This window comes from Ranitomeya variabilis, chromosome 1 (assembly GCF_051348905.1).
Source record: "Ranitomeya variabilis isolate aRanVar5 chromosome 1, aRanVar5.hap1, whole genome shotgun sequence".
Taxonomy (NCBI): domain Eukaryota; kingdom Metazoa; phylum Chordata; class Amphibia; order Anura; family Dendrobatidae; genus Ranitomeya; species Ranitomeya variabilis.
In genome coordinates this window covers 907609469-907629293 of record NC_135232.1, presented here as the reverse complement: position 1 = coordinate 907629293, position 19825 = coordinate 907609469, and the positions used below count along the sequence as shown (strand labels likewise).

The following is a 19825-nucleotide window of genomic DNA, read 5'->3' as shown; positions in this document are numbered from 1 at the left end:
TTCAAACTTTGTGTACAAAAATTTTTTCTTCAGTCCCTCCAGAACCTGGCAAACATCACTCCTGTGTGGACACATCGGGAGAGAACACTAATATGTCGTACAGGTAAATCCCCACGCACTAGTAGAGAAGGTCCTGTACGATATAATTCACCAGTTCTTTAAAGAGTGCTGAGGCATTACAAAACACAAACGGCATTTCACTACATCCATAATAGCCATGCCGGGAGTTAAAGGCAAAAAACCGCACTCAAACTGTAGTTTTGCGTCATAAATGTAAGGAATTTAATAGGGACACCACAGTGATACAATCAATTGTTCAGGTATTGCAGAGGTAACGTTTCGACCCTGATATGGGCCTTTGTCAAACCTCACTGAAAAAGTACAGAAACAAAAAATTAGAAACATGTATGGAACAAAAAGAAACATGTATGGAACAAAACGAAAATATACATATGCTGCTAGCTAAATGAAAGAGTATACACAGGAGGACCCCATACAATATCACAATATATACAATATATACATAGTATGTACAAAAGAAGCCCTAGATAATGTAGGAAAGACTGGCCGAGTACTGCTGCATAGCAAGGGGGTAGAGGCCAAGGGGGAAGGCAACGTTGTCTACTAGAGTTCCAAAATAACATTGTCTGTTAAGGCAAAAATAAATATAGATGTAAGACAATAAATTGATACATGGGATAAATAGTAATAATAGCAGTATAAATGCAGAGTGTTACGCATACCTGACCTTCAAGAAAGAAGAGAAGAAAGCAACGCGGAACGCAATGGCTCCTAGGGAAAGCAAAGAGATTTATAAGAAAACTGTAACAATAGGGAGGGAGGGGTAGAGATATAGATAGGAGCGCAGCAACACAATAGTGAATAACTGGATAGTGGCAGAAAGTCCAGTAATAAAGGATGAAATGCACATACCGCTAGGACAAGAGAGTTTGGAGATCCGGAACGGCACAGATGAGGGATTCAGTCCCTGTAAGAGCTGGAGCGCAAATGAAAGGGGGAGGGGCTGGTGAAATAAGCAAAAAACTGGGAAGGATGTACAGGAGCGTATGTCAATGTACAATACCTGTGGGTCCTATGTCCGGGAAAAGCGGCTATGGTGTGTGCTTAAGCCGGTGGGTGTGAGTAATATAGACCCAGTACAGGAAATGGGAATGACGGCAGGGGGGAGCGACAGCGTCTCACATGGTGGCGGGGAACTGTGGTGGAACGCATGGTGAAGCGCAAGGGGCGGGCGAATGCGCTATGCTGAAGGAATGGTGTGCGGCGACTGTGTGCTGCGGGGATGACGTGGAAAAAGGGCGACAGGGACGCACAGGGAAGGGACCAAGGTGGAACGCAGGGTGGAGCGCAGAGAGCAGGAGCATGCGCTGTGCTGAGAGGATGGTGTGCGGCTACTGTGTGCTGCGGGGATAAACTGGAGGCAGGGCGGCAGGGACGCACAGGGGAGGGACAAAGAGTGGCATGCAGGGTGGAGCGCAGAGAGCAGGAGCATGCGCAGTACTATTGAGTTGGTAGTGTGACGCCTATGTACTGCAGGACTGAGAGCGTAGTAGTCTGATACTGGGCCAGGCAGTGGCGGCACAGCAAAAGGAGGGGGCCAGCGATAACAATATAAATGGGCTAGAGTATGTAATGTGAGTAACGAGAATGGAAGGGGCGAGTAGAGTGAAGGCAAATGATACTGGAGTAAAATAAGATGAAATGATGGGAATAAAACAAACGAGAATGAAAAAATGAATGTGTAATGTGAGTTGGAAAAAGAAAAAACTGGTAATGGGGAAATGTGCACATAAAGGTAAAAGTAGTACTGGAGAAAATAAGGGAGACAGAAAAGCATGATGGAGAAAAAAAAGGGGGGGAGGGGGTAAAAGAATGGAAAACATGAAATGAAGTGAAAAGAATGGAAAAAAGAATGAAGTGGAAAAGGAAAAATAAAAATAAAAAATAAAGGAATGAAAGAAGTGAATGGAATGAAAAATTGAAAGAGCTGAAAAAATAACTGAAAAACTGAAAAATAGTGAAAAATATATAAAATATATATAAAAATATAAATATATAGAATGAAAAAAAGAAAAGAAACAAAATGTAAAGAGTAATGAGCAAAAATGTAAAATAGAAATGAAAGATAAAAATAAAAAATAAAAATAATGAAAATATAAGAAAAAAATGAAACTAAAGATAAAAATGAAAAAATAATGGAAATATAATAATAATAAAAATAAAGATAAAGAAGTAAAAAATAGAGAGAAAATAAAAAATGAAAAGTAAAAAATAAAAATAAAAATAAAAATAAAAAATAAAAATAAAAAATAAAAATTAGATTATGAGTCTGGGTACTTACCCCAGTGGAATACAGTAGATAACAACATTCAGGCTACCTGCAAGTAGGGGATAGGTTAGTGAAATCAGAATAGAGAAGGTCAGCATACTCACACCTGCAAAAGACAGTCAAATATAATGAACAAAATGTACAGTATACAATAACATCATATAAAATAGCAGGAGACTCAGCAGGTGATCCGATAGAGAAATATTAATTGGGGCAAATCAGATTAGATCGAGTTCCCTATTAAGGCCTTTGGGTATTAATGTCTGTAAGGTAAAGATCCAATAGGATTCACGTTGGCGTAGTAGTTTTATGTGATTCCCACCGCGTCTGGGGCGCTCAACCTGCTCGAGCACCTGGAAACGTAGCTGGGAAACTGAGTGGTTAGCTGCTACGAAGTGATGTGGGAGAGGGAGCCAAGTTTTTTTGCACCTAATGGTGGACTTGTGGCTGGAGATACGTTCGCGAATGTGTTGCGTGGTTTCTCCCACGTAGAGAAGCCCACATGGGCATTTAATGGCATAAACGACGTTCCTAGACTCACAAGTGAAAAATCCTCGAATGGAGAATTGTTTGCCAGACTGTGGATGGGTGATGGTATTGGATTTGATCACATTGGAGCAGCATGCACAATTAAGGCATGGATACGTGCCGCGCCTCTCGGTGCCCAAGAAGGTATGGCGTGGTGGCCTAAGAGAGCTACCTATGTCCGCCTTCACAACTCGGTCCCTAATGTTGTTAGGCCTACGTTTGCACATAAGTGGCGGTATTCGAAATGCTTCAATGTGTGGGTATGCATTGTGTAATAGGGACCAGTGACTGCGAATGGTGTTATAGATCAAGGGCATGGCCGGGTGGGGGGTATGTACAAAGGGAACTCGCTCTGGTTTAGTTGTTTTTTTGAAATTCAAAGATGGGTCAAGGGCTGACTCCTTCTCTCTGGCAAGTAAACTGCTAGGGTAGTGTCTAGCTGCGAATTTGAGGGACATGTCATCCAGACAGGTAGGTAGTAAATCTGGATTAGACACAATCCGTGCCACTCGTTTAAACTGTGACCGGGGTAGGCTATTTTTGGTTGATAATGGGTGGCAACTCTGATAATGTAAAAGGCTGTTGGTGTCGGTGGGTTTTGAAAAAAGGTCTGTGCTGAGCTCTCCAGTAGGACTTCTGATGATCATAGTGTCCAAAAATGAAATTTGAGATGTGCTGAAGCTCAATGTGAACTGGAGTTCAGCGCGGACCGAATTGAGCTGCTCAGAAAAAACGATAAGAGAATCAGGTGGGCCCGTCCATAGACAAAAAACGTCATCTATGTAACGGAGCCAGCAGCGACTGTGGGACTGAAACAAAGAGTTATTGTATACATACTCCTTTTCAAAAGAATCCATATAGGTATTGGCGTAGGCAGGGGCCACGTTGGCACCCATGGCTGTACCTTGAGTTTGGAGAAAAAATTGATCCCCAAATAGAAAGAAATTGTTACGTAAAATCAAAGACAAAAGGTCAATGCAAAGCTGTTTAGAGTGGTGTGAAAATGCAGATTGCTCGAGAAGATCCCCAACTGCTGCTATACCCAGATCGTGTTTAATAGAGGTATAAAGGTTTTTAACGTCAAATGTGACTAAGAGACAATCTGACGGGGTGGTGGCAAACTGCTTTAGAATTTGAAGGAAATGGCCCGTATCCAGGATGAGATCGTATCCAGGATCCACCACAGTTCCCCGCCATGTGAGACGCTGTCGCTCCCCCCCTGCCGTCATTCCCATTTCCTGTACTGGGTCTATATTACTCACACCCACCGGCTTAAGCACACACCATAGCCGCTTTTCCCGGACATAGGACCCACAGGTATTGTACATTGACATACGCTCCTGTACATCCTTCCCAGTTTTTTGCTTATTTCACCAGCCCCTCCCCCTTTCATTTGCGCTCCAGCTCTTACAGGGACTGAATTCCTCATCCGTGCCGTTCCGGATCTCCAAACTCTCTTGTCCTAGCGGTATGTGCATTTCATCCTTTATTACTGGACTTTCTGCCACTATCCAGTTATTCACTATTGTGTTGCTGCGCTCCTATCTATATCTCTACCCCTCCCTCCCTATTGTTACAGTTTTCTTATAAATCTCTTTGCTTTCCCTAGGAGCCATTGCGTTCCGCGTTGCTTTCTTCTCTTCCTTCTTGAAGGTCAGGTATGCGTAACACTCTGCATTTATACTGCTATTATTACTATTTATCCCATGTATCAATTTATTGTCTTACATCTATATTTATTTTTGCCTTAACAGACAATGTTATTTTGGAACTCTAGTAGACAACGTTGCCTTCCCCCTTGGCCTCTACCCCCTTGCTATGCAGCAGTACTCGGCCAGTCTTTCCTACATTATCTAGGGCTTCTTTTGTACATACTATGTATATATTGTATATATTGTGATATTGTATGGGGTCCTCCTGTGTATACTCTTTCATTTAGCTAGCAGCATATGTATATTTTCGTTTTGTTCCATACATGTTTCTTTTTGTTCCATACATGTTTCTAATTTTTTGTTTCTGTACTTTTCCAGTGAGGTTTGACAAAGGCCCATATCAGGGTCGAAACGTTACCTCTGCAATACCTGAACAATTGATTGTATCACTGTGGTGTCCCTATTAAATTCCTTACATTTATGACGCAAAACTACAGTTTGAGTGCGGTTGTTTTCTTCTAAAAATTCATATTATCTGGATTCCTCCGGGTTCAACCAGCACCTACCACACGACTCTCAGAGTGCACGTCTTGTTTCTCTATTGGGAGTTAAAGGCAGTCTTCCATTTGTCCCCCTGGCATACTTGAATTAGGGTATATGCCTCTCGCAGGTCAAATTTAGTAAAGACTCTGGACCCCTTGAGACGATTAAACAGCTCTGATATGAGAGGCAGAGGATATTTATATTTGACTGTTATCTGATTGAACCCGCTATAGTCTATACAGGGACGAAGTGAAACTTCCTTTTTCTTTACAAAGAAGAATCCTGCTACAGCCGAGGAGGTAGACTTTCGGAAAAATCCCCTAGCTACTTTCTCCTTGACATCCTTGACATTCTTGGACATGTCTCGAGACAGGGGGTGTTCTGTCCTCACTAAATGAGGCAGGCTCATGTAGCTATCCAGTCAGCTAAACCGCTATACCGGGTCCAATAAGGAGACTGTGGTTGAGTCTGTGCTTTATTAAACGTATTGGTATATTGATGCGGTGAAACTGTGAACAATGATATACATGGAATCAGTACATGGTATAGAACGATACATACTACACATGATAAACATTATGCATTACATTTAGAAGGCTAGTAACTGAACTAGGAGTGCAACTGGTTAAGCTAGGCTAATATAGAGCAGAAATATCTAGAGAAAAAACATAAAGACATACCGGCAATGCAATCGCAAGGGGAATGAAGTGTAAGCGTCTTCCCTGGAAGGCAAACTAGAGGAAGTGAATGAAAACTGGAGGGAAATGTGGGCTGAGCTACCATAATGCATTGCAAAGGAGGATCAGACATAAAAAATACATAGCAGAAAAATAGAACAGTCAACATATCTCTGACCGCTAGAGGGAGCCAAAGCACTACAGATGAATAAAGGCATGAATATATCAATACTGTATACTGAGAAACTGCGATTATGCAAACAAATAATTGGAGGCAACAAATTAGATGGCGGAGACAGAACACTCCCCGTCTGACATCAACGGATGTCACTACTCCTTTCTTCCGAAGGCAACAATAGGACCAGTTCAGATACCGGTCTGGAAAATGTCTTAGGTTCATTCCCTTTGGTCATCCTTAGTTCAACTTTGCGGACATTGCCATCCTTGCTGGGGAACGTTGCGGTAACTAGACCAAGTGGCCACTGGTTCCGGTGAATTTGACAGTCCTTCACAAGAACAAGGTCACCTACGTTCAGATTAGGTTTAGTAGATTGCCACTTCGTACGTGGCTGCAGAGTAGACAAATATTGTTTGCGCCACCTGTCCCAGAAAGTATTTGCAAGACTTTGTACCTGTCTCCATTGGCGCTTGTAGAGGTCCTTAGCGTCGAATCCTCCTGGAGGGGCACTGGACAGTCCCGTTTTCTGGGTAAGTAGAGTAGCTGGAGTCAATAACAAGGGCTCCTCAGGGTCGTTAGGAACTGGAACCAGGGGTCTTGCGTTAATTATAGCTGCAGCTTCTGCCATGAAGGTGATGAGGCTTTCATGGGTGAGCCTCGCTGCCCCTTCTTGAAGAAGAGTGGAGTCAAGAATTCTCCGTACTAGACCAATCATTCGCTCCCAAGATCCTCCCATATGTGAAGAATGAGGTGGGTTGAATGACCATGTGCAACTTTGGTCACTGAGGAACCTCTCAAGAGTCTTATAGTCTAGATTTGAAGGTATTCCCAATTCCTTTGCTGCACCGACGAAGTTGGTACCTCTGTCTGAGCGTATGTGCTTGATAGGACCACGGATGGCAATAAAGCGTCTTAAGGCATTGATGAAGCTTGACGTGTCGAGGGACTCAATGACCTCTATGTGGACGGCTCTGATTGACATGCAAGTGAACATGACTGCCCAACGTTTACTATTGGCTTGGCCGCCTCTAGTACGACGTGTAACAACTGACCAAGGCCCGAACACATCGAGACCAACGCTGGTAAAGGGAGGGTCTGGGCTGAGTCTATCTGCTGGTAGGTCAGCCATCTTTTGAGTTTGAGTCGAACCACGAAGCTTACGGCAGGTAATACATTTGTAGATGACACTACTGATGAGTCTCTTTGCACCAACGATCCACACACCGGCAGACCTGATGGCTCCTTCAGTAAATAGTCTTCCTTGGTGCTTGACCAGATTGTGGTAATGTTGTACGATTAGGTAGGCAACATGACATTTTCCGGGAAGTATAAGAGGGAATTTCTCCACAAACCCCATCTCAGCTTCTTTGAGTCGGCCTCCTACTCTCAGTAGGCCACTGTTGTCGATGAATGGGTCGAGTTTTCTCAATACGCTGCTCACTGGTATTGGAGCTTTGTTGATAAGACATTGGATTTCTGCAAAGTAGGATTCTCTTTGAACAGTGAGGATGATGTGATTTCTAGAGAACTCTAAGTCGGAGGTAACATAGGTATTTTTACAAAGATGCCAACCTTTACATTTTTCTGTGCCACAAGTTCTGGTGGTCTTGAATGAGCGAGCTATATGAGTCAGGCAGGTAATAGCTCGAGTAAGTGACTTCCAACTTGAGAATCTGTCGAACCTGCAAGATCCAAGCTAGATGACAGAGGTCATTGTATGAAGTGTAGACACCTGAGGGCGGATTTCAACATCTGAGTCCTCTCCTACTAGTTCAAAGGTGTCTGGAAAACATTCCTCAATGTGCAATAATTTTGGTCCTGACAGCCACGTTGTGCTTCCTAGTCGACTTGCGTCAACTGCTCTAGTTGCATGATCTGCAGGATTCTGGTCTGTGGGTATGTAATGCCACTGCTTTGGATGAACTGATCTCCTGATTCGTAGCACTCTGTTATTGACATAAACGTAGAATCGCCTGGTTTCGTTGTGGATATATCCCAGGACTACTTTGCTGTCCGAGTAGAACTTGGCCTGTGTCAGGTCGATATCCATTTCGGATGTGATGAACTCTGCTAACTCAATGGCTAGGACTGCGGCACAAAGCTCTAACCTGGGTATAGTGTGCTCTGGTTGTGGTGCGAGTTTGGCCTTTCCCATAATGAAACCAATGTGGCACTGACATTTGGAATCTACAGTTCTCAGGTAGGCAACAGCGGCAATCGCTTTGACAGAAGCATCTGCAAATACGTACAGTCTTTGGCTTTGTATTTCAGTAGATGGCACAGGGGCGTATGGTCTTGGCACATTCAGGTTGGAGAGTGCCGCTAACGAGTTCTTCCACTCTTCCCACTGGATCCTCTTATCAGGTGGCAGAGGTGCATCCCAGTCAGATGTTTCCCTAGTTAAGTCTCTTAGTAGGGCCTTGCCTTGTATAGTAACAGGAGCTGCGAAACCCAAGGGATCGTACAGACTGTTGATGGTAGACAGGACGCCTCTACGTGTGAAAGGCCTTTCTTCCTGGTTGACCTGAAAGGTGAAAGTGTCTGACTGTAGATTCCAGAGAAGCCCAAGGCTGCGTTGCATTGGTGCGGGGTCTGACCCAAGGTCCAGGTCTCTGAGACCATTACATAGGTCCTGAGAAGGGAACGCTTCCATGAGTTCTTGGCTGTTTGAGGCTATTTTATGAAGCCTAAGGTTCGAGCAGGCAAGCATGTCCTGGGCTCTCCTGAGAAGACTGATGGCAGTCTCAATTGAAGGCATTGCTTTGAGACAGTCTTCGACATAAAAGTCCTTTTCTATGAATCTTCTGACATCTTCTCCGTATTCTGCTTCTCCTTCCTGAGCTGACCTTTTGAGTCCGTAAATGGCGACGGCAGGGGAAGGACTGTTGCCGAAGATGTGCACTCTCATGCGGTACTCTGTGACTTCTTTAGTAGGATCATTGTCTCTGTACCAGAAGAATCTTAGGAAGTTCCTGTCTCTCTCTCTCACAAGGAAACAATGGAACATTTGCTGGATGTCAGCGATGAAGGCAATGGAATCCTTACGGAAGCGCATAAGTACTCCCAGCAGTTTGTTATTGAGGTCTGGTCCTGTTAGTAGAACGTCATTTAGGGAGACATCATTAAATTTGGCACTGGAATCGAACACGACTCTAATCTGGCCTGGTTTCTTAGGGTGGTATACTCCGAACATGGGTAGGAACCAGCATTCTTCAGAGTCTTTGAGAGTGGGAGCTAGTTCTGCGTGACAGTTTTCAAAAATCTTTGACATGAAGGAGAAAAAGTGATCTTTCATCTCTGGTTTCTTTTGCAGATTACGTTTGAGAGAGGAGAAACGTTGTAATGCCTGATTTTTGTTGTTCGGTAGACGTGGTCTGTGGGTTTTGAAGGGAAGAGGTGCGACCCAGCTGTTGGTCTCATCTTTAACGAGTCCCTTGTCCATTACCTCTAAGAACAACTTGTCCTCTACCGACATTGCCACTTGGTTGTCCTGTTTAGTTCTCTGGAAGACTGTGCACCCTAACTGATCCTCATAGCTTCCCGACACTATACTGCTGTCGTGAGTAAAGTCTATTAAATGATTGGGCAGTTGGATGCTGTGTGGCAGTTCCCTGACATGGAACTCATTGTTACAAGGTTGAAACAGAGATGGTCGTCCTTTCTCCAATGTATTTGTCAGCATGCTTGTCACAGAAGATGGGGCGTGCATGTGTCCCAAGCATACGTTGCCAATTATGACCCATCCTAGGTCTAGCTTTTGGGCATAGGGAGCATTGTGGAGTCCATTGATATGACGTCTCACTTTATGAACCTGCAGGATATCTCTCCCCAACAGCAGAATTATCTGGGCCTGATGGTCGAGTTCTGGTATAAGGTGTGCTATTTGCTTTAAGTGAGCGTGATGGATTGCTACATCTGGCGTAGGGATTTCAGATCTGTTGTCTGGGATCTGGTTACATTCGATGATCGTAGGTAGTGGTAGGCAGAATTGTCCGTCTAATGACTCGATTTGGTAGTCTGTAGCTTTCCTGCCCGCTGTTGTCACAGTACCTGCACATGTCTTTAATGAGTAGGGAGTGCTTGGCCCTTTGATGTTGAATAGGTCAAAGAAAGTTGATCTAGCCAAGGATCGATTACTTTGATCATCCAAGATAGCATACAGTCTTACAGCCTGGTCTCTATGGCCTTTTGGGTATACTCTGACAAGGCATATTTTTGAACAGGACCTACTGTCTATTGTCCCTTTGCAGACCTCGGTACATTGTGAAGTGATCTCTGGCGTAGCTGTATCAGTGTTCCTTTCCTCCCCGCCATGCTCACTGTCAGCTGGCGTGTTTTGTGCACTCCATGGAGCTGGGCCTGGGTGTAGAGCAGTGTTATGGTCTGTGGTGCCACATTCTGTGCATTTTACACTGACCTTGCAGTCCTTGGCGAGATGAGTTGTGGACGAGCAGCACTTGTAGCAGATACCGTTCTCTTTCAGGAAGCTTCTGCGGTCTGGCATAGATTTTCCTCTGAAGGCTCTGCATTTCAGGAGAGGATGAGTCTTCTGATGAAGTGGGCACTGCTTGTCAGGGTCCTGCACCTTTGTCTCTGATTGGGAGCAGCCAGCAGACCTGTAATTAGAACCTGGAGAAGAAACATAAGTCTTGTGTACTGCCACAGATGTTCTGCGTGGATTTGCAGGTGGTGACGGTGTGGCATATGGCATTGCAAAGTCAAAGCTGGGATCGTTTCTAATTCTCGCTTGTTGGTGTATAAAGTCTACAAAAACGGAGAAGGGGGGAAATGGAACACTGTGTTTGTATTTGTACGTGGAACCATGTGTGAGCCACCTCTCCTGTAGATTATAAATAACAACTTATAGAACTAGTCACCATGGTAACACATAATAAAACGACCATCCGTACCAATAGTGACAAAAGACCCTTCGGGCCTATCATCAATTACATAAACCACAAACAAAAAACGATGAAATAACGGTCCAGCTCAAGATATACACATATATAGACTTTATTGATGCTTAATATGACCAGAGTGCAAGGAGGGAAAGTGACACTAACAAAATAACGCTGGAAAAAGCAGGAGGCGCGTGCCCAGGGCCATATCTACGAACAATTATTTACCTAATACATAGGTTTTTGCCATGAAAAAACTAAGCAAAAATGCAAAATAAACAATAAAAAATGAAAAAACACAACGCAAAAACCAAGTACTGATTGGTGCAAATATAGTGCGGCAATGAAACAGATAATCTGCGGCAATCAATAAACCATCATAGAGGCAGCTGAAGGTAATGCAAAAGATGGTAGCCGGCCATGTATACGGCACTTTTTAACCATACAATCTTTCCTGCAACATGCCAACAACTATGATCATAGAAATAGCTTACCGCACTTAGAAATAATGGTGCCTGGGACCGCGCCTCCGCCCCAACGCGCGTTTCGGCAGGAACACCTTCGTCAGGTATTAGGTAAATAATTGTTCGTAGATATGGCCCTGGGCACGCGCCTCCTGCTTTTTCCAGCGTTATTTTGTTAGTGTCACTTTCCCTCCTTGCACTCTGGTCATATTAAGCATCAATAAAGTCTATATATGTGTATATCTTGAGCTGGACCGTTATTTCATCGTTTTTTGTTTGTGGTCTCTCCTGTAGATTGTAGGGCAACTTCTGGACTATAGGGTTAACACCTCTGGCTGTGTCGAGAAATGCAAGTCCCTGTAGGTCGTCCTCGTATTTGGCAACTTGGACTTCCTTTAGTAGGTCGCTTAGCTCTCTAAGTTTCTGGAGACCTTTGTTAGAAATTTTAGGAAAGTCATCGATTCTTTTGAACAAGGCTCTTTCTATTACTTCTGCTGAGCCGTAACACTCATCCAGCCTCTTCCAGATCTCTTTGAGGCCGGTCTCAGGGCGGTTTATATTAATGTCTCTGATCCTTACTGCGTGTTTGACTGACTCTCCTCCCAGGTATTTGACTAACAGGTCTATCTCTTCCCTGTGTTGTAGCCCCAAGTCTCTAATGACATTTTGGAAGGAAGCTTTCCAAGCTCTGTAACCTTCAGCTTGGTCAGTGAATTTCATGAGTCCCTTGGCAACCAGTTCACGTCGTGTGAAGAACTTGGCAAATTCTGTTGTGAACCGGTTGTCGGTGGAGTACACTGGTGATGGATCGCCCTGATAGTGATGTGAGGTGCGTTCATACCTGTTAGTGTCCTCAGGGTGGCGCCAGCCGGTGTCGTATTGCTTCGGTCTGACGTACGGTGTGTCAGCAGGGTGATCCACGTTGGTTACCTGGTGAGGGGCAAGGTAGTCATTAGCAGAGTCGTTTTGTCTCACGTTTTCGAGTTTGTTTCTGTCCTGGAGCTGAGCCTCGTGGTGACTCTCGCTCACTTCGCTGGAGACGTCGTATTCTCGTTCTGGTGCTGGTTCAGGGTTATAGTTTGGATCAGGAAGTTCATTAACATACTGAGATGTGCGTTGTGGTGTGTCTTGTAGTGGAAACTCCAGACTTGACGTACTGCTTTGGCTATGCAGCTTGGGGCTTTGCGCGGCTTCTAGCGATTCCGCTTCAGCGAGGGCTGCGGCAGCTTCCCTTTTTGCTGCTAGGCTTTCTAAGGCGGCATCCACACGTGCCTTTTCTAACTGCATCCTTCTCTCTTGATCGGCTCTCTCATGATCTATGCGTGCTCTCTCTAAGTGTGACCTTCTCTCTTCATCATCTAGGCGTGCTTTTTCTAATTTAAGTTGCATCTCTTGGTCAGCAAAGCTAGCTCGTATTTTGGCGGCTTCAGCATTTGCGCGGGCAATGGCAACCGCGCTGGTGATGGATGTTGTCTTTGAGGAAACGGAAGTAACAGATCTTGTTCTATGCGATTTGTGAGACATGGTGTCTTGGGAAAGTGCTTGGCTGTGCAGAGATTGCTGTAGCTGTATTTAGTCTCTGAGTAGCCGGTGACTTGAATCCCACTAGTTGGATGGCTGCCGTTTCACTGTTCTGTCCTCACTAAATGAGGCAGGCTCATGTAGCTATCTAGTCAGCTAAACCGCTATACCGGGTCCAATAAGGAGACTGTGGTTGAGTCTGTGCTTTATTAAACGTATTGGTATATTGATGCGGTGAAACTGTGAACAATGATATACATGGAATCAGTACATGGTATAGAACGATACATACTACACATGATAAACATTATGCATTACATTTAGAAGGCTAGTAACTGAACTAGGAGTGCAACTGGTTAAGCTAGGCTAATATAGAGCAGAAATATCTAGAGAAAAAACATAAAGACATACCGGCAATGCAATCGCAAGGGGAATGAAGTGTAAGCGTCTTCCCTGGAAGGCAAACTAGAGGAAGTGAATGAAAACTGGAGGGAAATGTGGGCTGAGCTACCATAATGCATTGCAAAGGAGGATCAGACATAAAAAATACATAGCAGAAAAATAGAACAGTCAACATATCTCTGACCGCTAGAGGGAGCCAAAGCACTACAGATGAATAAAGGCATGAATATATCAATACTGTATACTGAGAAACTGCGATTATGCAAACAAATAATTGGAGGCAACAAATTAGATGGCGGAGACAGAACAGGGGGTATATATGGCCTCATGAAGAAGAGCCAGGAAAGAAGTCTATAGGACAATCGTTCGGCCTTTGTGGTGGTAGTGTCTCCGCCTCTTTTTTATTGAAGACATCCTAAAACGTCCAATAAGCAGGAGGCAGGCCAGGTAAGTTTGATGGAGTAGCCGGAGGTCTGGCAGGATGAATGAGGACAAGGCACCTCTCCTGACAGGCCAAGCCCCAATGGAGTAGTTCTCCAGATCTCCAATCTAAGACAGGCTCATGTTTTCTTAGGCATGGGAGGCCCTGGAGCAGGAGACAGACAAGACAGAACATAAAGAGAGATTCTCTTCGAGTGCAACATTGTGACCCGAAGTTCCATGGGCTTAGAAATGTAAACAACGGCCTAGGATAGAGGTCTCCCATCCACAGACACCACCAACAGATTCTGTAGACATTGGGTCAGGATTTAATACTGCTCCACAATTGCCTGTTAGATTAAATTTCCTGCGAATCCAGAGTCAAAATAGGTCGATTCGACAAAGCTGATGTTGCCACTGGAAATTGACCGACTCCTCTCAGGGTAGCCTCTCCAACAAATCCTAGTCTACAGAGTTTCCCACTTTTTCAGGGCAGAAGCGGATTAAATGTTCAGGACTGCAGCAATACAAGCATCTTCCTCAGCACGATGGACCTCCTGTTGATGCTTGGCCAGCTTCACCTGGTCGATCTGCACAGATTCAGAGGAGGGTGTTGAAGCTGAGGTCTGCGGCATGATCGGCCTTTGAAAGGTATGAGCCAATTGCATAGCTCTTTTCTCACCTCCTTGGAATGCTCCTGGAACCTGATGTCGATCCTGGTAGCCAGGGGCACCAGGATATCCAATGAGGTGGGAATATCACGGCCAGCAAGCTCATCCTTAAAGTCCTTCCAGAAGGTGGCCACCAGCACCTCGTTAATCCAAGCGATTTTGGCAGGCAGGGTCCAGAAACAAACAGCGTGCTGACCCATTGTGAGGTAACCCTGGTGCAACCTGAGGGGAGAAGATGCTGTGAAGGAAACATGACCTGGCTCATCAAAGATCTTGCAGTAGGCTTCTTAGAAGGTTGGAGACAAGAGGATCCCCTCTTCCATAGGGGATTGAGCCATGTCATAGCTTCGTCATTGACATGGGACATGATAAAAACCATTTTGGCTCGATCTGACGTGAGCTGGTGTGCCAAGAGCTCAAAATGCAGCGTGCGTTTGTTGATGAACGCTCGACGTACAGCACCATTTCTGTCATAATGTGATGAAACTTGTAGATGGCGTCTGGAACCAGGAACATAGATGGTAGACTGGAGGGTCTCTGCCGGGGTTGCCACAGCTTGGGGAGGAGCGGATGTGGCTGCAGATGTGAGTTTGTCCTATGAGTGGTAACTGCCCACAGATAACAAAAGATATCTTGCTGCCGTTTTTTCTCATGGGAGACCTCCAGGTACAGGTCAGGGATAGATGACTGGAAGCAAGCAAATTCCATGCCCTGAGCAAACTGTAAAGGGATCTGTGGAACCACTGTGCCGTGATCTGAGGAGAGACTGGAGGGGTGCAACGAGGTGAATATCTAACTCTTCACTAGAGCTTCTGATGGTGGGATTAGACTTGGCTCCAGATGGACACCAGGTGCTACAAAGGGCAGGAAGATGGAACGGCCTAGAAGGGAAAGTTCAGTTGGCACAGCAGGAACACAGGAGCAGCCTGTGCTGGCGGGCAAGGCTGGTATACAGGCAGGCATTGGCCTTAAATAATAATAAGTATCTATCAGCCATTAGCTGGAGACAATTTAGGACTCTGCATGCTTTAAAGAGGAAGTATGCAAGCATTAAGTACAGTACCCGAGGATCTGCAGTGCGCAGACCCTTGGCAGCCGGAGGGGAAGGAATTACAGAATGTGGGCTGTGGCAGTGAGTCAGCATCCATACCGGAGGGGAAAAACAACAGGGACGTCGACGCTACAATGATGTATGCATATATGAGGCTGTTGAGTCCAGGTCAGGAAACTTGCGGCAGTACATCACAGTCTGTACGCGGATCACAGCATATAAACATGTGAATCCGACTTTATGGTGTCATTGTGTCCTTGTATTGTTGGCACTCAATAGTTGTTATAGTAAATATTAGGATTCCATTTGTGCTAAGTAAACCCTCATGATGTCATTGTTGTGCCAACACTGTGACAACCATTAGAATGGTAACTTCTATCTGTATATACCATAAATTTAAAGTTAGTTTGGGACATTTATGTATTGTCCTCAGGAACACCTGGGAGAACACCTGGGAACTTGATTGCTTAAGTATATTGTGACGTTGCGCTCACTAACGGGTTGGGGAATACTCGCTTAGCAACGGGATTCAAGGTACACAGGAACACTTTTTCACTTAAAATAGTCTAATTATGTGTGGGACTACAGGTTCAAGAAAAAGCTTACTTCAGGCTGGCAGTGCAGAGTATCGTCCTCTGTGACACACATACCGGCCAGTCACAATAATGCCTGACTTTGTCTCATCACCACAGTTATACCTGCGACTGCCATGCATTCCTATGGCCTCAATACACCTCCATGCGTATTCTGGGGAGACTATGCAGCGCCCCCTACCTGTAACAGGGGTCACTGCATCAAAATATCTATATTTATTTTTCTTAAAGGGAACCTATCACCCCGTTTTTTAAAGATTAGATAAAAATAGTGTGAAATAGGGGCAGAGCTGGGCTTTACATTAGTGCCTTTTTGGTGCCTTTACACCCCCGTTAAGCTGCCGAAATACCTTAGTGAAGTGTCCGTTTTGTCCTGTCACTCAAGCTGGTCAGGTCGGATGGGCGTGGTCACAGCGCTGTTTGTCCCCCAGGATCCTGCTCATCATTACGTTGGTGGCGTAGTGGTGTGCGCATGTCCAGCAGATGAATCCACTGCCCAGGAGATGAATAATGGTGCGGTCTTCGCTATTCAGCCGTTTACCGGTGGGCGCGGCCATCTTTCCTGTGGCCGCGCCTGCGCAGATGGAGCGCTCTGCTGCCCGGGGCTTCAGGAAAATGGCCGCCGCGATCTCCATCTGCGCACGCGCGGAATCCCGCGGCCATTTTCCTGAAGCCCCGGGCAGCAGAGCGCTCCATCTGCGCAGGCGCGGCCACAGGAAAGATGGCCGCGCCCACCGGTAAACGGCTGAATAGCGAAGACCGCGCCGTTATTCATCTCCTGGGCAGTGGATTCATCTGCTGGACATGCGCACACCACTACGCCACCAACGTAATGATGAGCAGGATCCTGGGGGACAAACAGCGCTGTGACCACGCCCATCCGACCTGACCAGCTTGAGTGACAGGACAAAACGGACACTTCACTAAGGTATTTCGGCAGCCTAACGGGGTGTAAAGGCACCAAAGAGGCACTAATGTAAAGCCCAGCTCTGCCCCTATTTCACGCTATTTTTATCTAATCTTTAAAAAACGGGGTGATAGGTTCCCTTTAAGAGTCGCTATAAATTAACAACATAGCATAATAGGCGTACTATATGAAAAAGTGTCATTTGTACAAATAGTGACATTACACACTATGCACAATCATTAGCCAATTTATATTTTGATGATTCATTTTATTATTGAACTACAGTGCTGTCAGTAAATGTAAAAGGTTAATAAACCTGAATAATTTAGGAAAGTGACATTTTGTCTTTACTAGGAGAATATTTATGAGTTATTATTGTGCAACTATTAGTATGAAGAATTGTTATTCAACTAAATGAATAATGTAAATTTTCCCATCTCAATTGTTTTTTCATCTGTTAAAGTGAGAATAATAATCAAACAACTCAAAATGTACAAAAATAAATTTCTGACATTTCAAAATAATATCAATGATCAATACAGCCCCTCTTCCTTACAATAACGGTCATAAGCCTTCAATCCATAGTCTGTCAGTTTCTTTTTTCTTAATGTGTTGATTATCAACTTTCTTGGCAGCACCAACCACAACCTCCCAGATACTGATCAAAGAAATGTGAAGTGTTTTGCTTTCCATTACCATAAATCTCTCATTTAAGAAGGGTCCAGAGTTAGGCGAGGTAAGGAAGTGGGCTGAGTCATTAATGGGAACCTGTCAGCAGGATTGTGCTCAGTAACCTACATGTTGCGCGCAACCTTCACCAGGGGGCGCTGGTGGGGGAAAAGGTTTACACACACAGCGTGAGACAGCAGTGCCATCAGCGCAGTCACCACTAGGTGACGGATGATTAGTCAAACAAGCCAAGTCAGAAACAAGTCAAAGAAGTCAGAGCCAGTCGGCAGCAAGAACGCCAGAGACGGAAGACAGAAAGACAGGTCAGATACCAAGGGGTCAAAGCACGGGGAGTGAACACTAAGATGAGCGGGATAACGGGAGCGGGCAAACACGGGCGCTAAACAGGCAGAGGACAAATCAAGGTGTATCGGGGTCAGCCGTCAAGCCGAGGCAGGAACTATAACTGACGCCGGCGGCGGCGGTCAGAAATAGCCTAACAGATTCCACAGAGAGGCAGAAAAAGTTAACCTCCACATGATCAGGCCAGGAAAAGGATTACAAGAAGCAAACCCCGACCTTGATCATGACACTGCAGTGTCAGGTCAGCGCCATTATACTGATTAGAATGATACCTTGGCTGATGAAATCCGTCTTGTGGTTGTTGTTTAATCTTTATTTTCAATTTTGAGTTAATGATATGGTTGTGCTAACGAGGCGGCCTGTGGGGGGTCTTCATGTGGGGCTCTGCTTAGGTATTCATCTGTATGGCTTATGACAGGTCACTCATCCCTCTCTGACCTGTCCCCTATTTTACATACTGAATATTATACTGTATGTATTAAAAAAAAAGAATCACATTCAGCAGCCAGACGCCGATGCCTGTGCTGCAGCCTGATCGTATGTGTAATGTGCGTTAAATCATTAAATTGTTTTGTTTGCTGATATAAATTTATTCAGGAAAAAAATTCTGCCTCAAAATGGCTGCAGCATCCAATAGATGCTACTGCGCAGGCACCGCCACCTTGCTAGAGAAAAAAAAAATTCTCTACGAATATGGTGCCAGCAGAGCTTGTGCAGTAGCATCTAATGGAGACCAGCAAATAAAACAATTTAATGCACATTATACATGTGATCATGCTGCAGCACAGGCACCACCACCTGTCTGCTGAATGTGTTTTTTTCCGCTGTCTCCAGGGCTGTGGAGTCGGTAAGCCAAACCTTCAACTCCGACTCCCTCATACATGGCTTATGTTTAAGTGATACATTTAGATAGAACATAAAAATATAGTTACTTACCGATAACGGTATTTCTATGAGCCCATGATGGCACCACAGAGAGAGGGGATCTGCCCATCAAGGACAGGAAACCTACAGATAAAAAGGCGGTACCTCTCTCCCACATCAGTTTGTTTACAGAGTATGAAGGGAACATCAGGTTAATAATTAAAATATTCAACATTATTAAAGTCTTAGTAGAGATACCGCGTAATTATTACTTAAGTACTAACGAAATACTATACTAGTGTGCACACCTGTTATGATCCCAATGGCAGAGGATCTCTGATATTCCGGCAAGATAGCAAAAATATAAATACTGCTCTAGGGAGGTGGAAACTGGGCTAACCGCATACCTGATCCTGACACAAACAACTAAAAGTAGCCGGTGAACGTGCCTACGTTGGTTCTAGACGTCTCGAGCCAGCCGGAGAACTGACTACTCCTAGAGGGAAAGAATAAGACCTCGCTTGCCTCCAGAGAAATTGAACCCCAAAGATATAGAAAGCCCCCAACAAATAATAACGGTGAGGCAAGAGGAAAACACAAACGTAGAGATGAACTAGATTCAGCAAAGTGAGGCCCAATAGTCTAGATAGCAGAAAATAGATAGTGGACTATGCGGTTAGCAGAAAACCCTACAAAACATCCACGCTGAACATTCAAGAACCCCCACACCGACTGACGGTGTGGAGGGAGAATATCAGCCCCCTAGAGCTTCCAGCGAGTCAAAAATCAAATGTAAAGCAAGCTGGACAAAAACACTGAATAATGCAAACAATCCAAATTGTACAAAACAGACTTAGCTTTTCTTGCATGAGGCAGACTGAAAGGAATCCGGAGGAGACCAAATAGGTCTGGATACAATGATGCCAGGCAAGAGACTGAGTCCAGAGGAGACTCAAATAGGAAACACCCGCTGCTTAACCCCTTCATGACCCAGCCTATTTTGGCCTTAATGACCTTGCCGTTTTTTGCAATTCTGACCAGTGTCCCTTTATGAGGTAATAACTCAGGAACGCT

The 19825-nt window shown here is 44.8% G+C and overlaps 1 long non-coding RNA gene across 1 annotated transcript in view; it reads right to left on the bottom strand.

Annotated features, from left to right (window-relative positions):
- Positions 1-640: 640 nt before the first annotated feature.
- Positions 641-19825, bottom strand: part of LOC143776326 (uncharacterized) — a 32537-nt gene continuing 13352 nt past the window's right edge. Inside the window, exons 2-3 of the long non-coding RNA XR_013215806.1 lie at positions 2363-2399; positions 641-792 (exon numbers count right to left, since the gene is read on the bottom strand). This is a non-coding gene — a long non-coding RNA (uncharacterized LOC143776326). The remainder of the gene's footprint in view (positions 793-2362; positions 2400-19825) is intronic.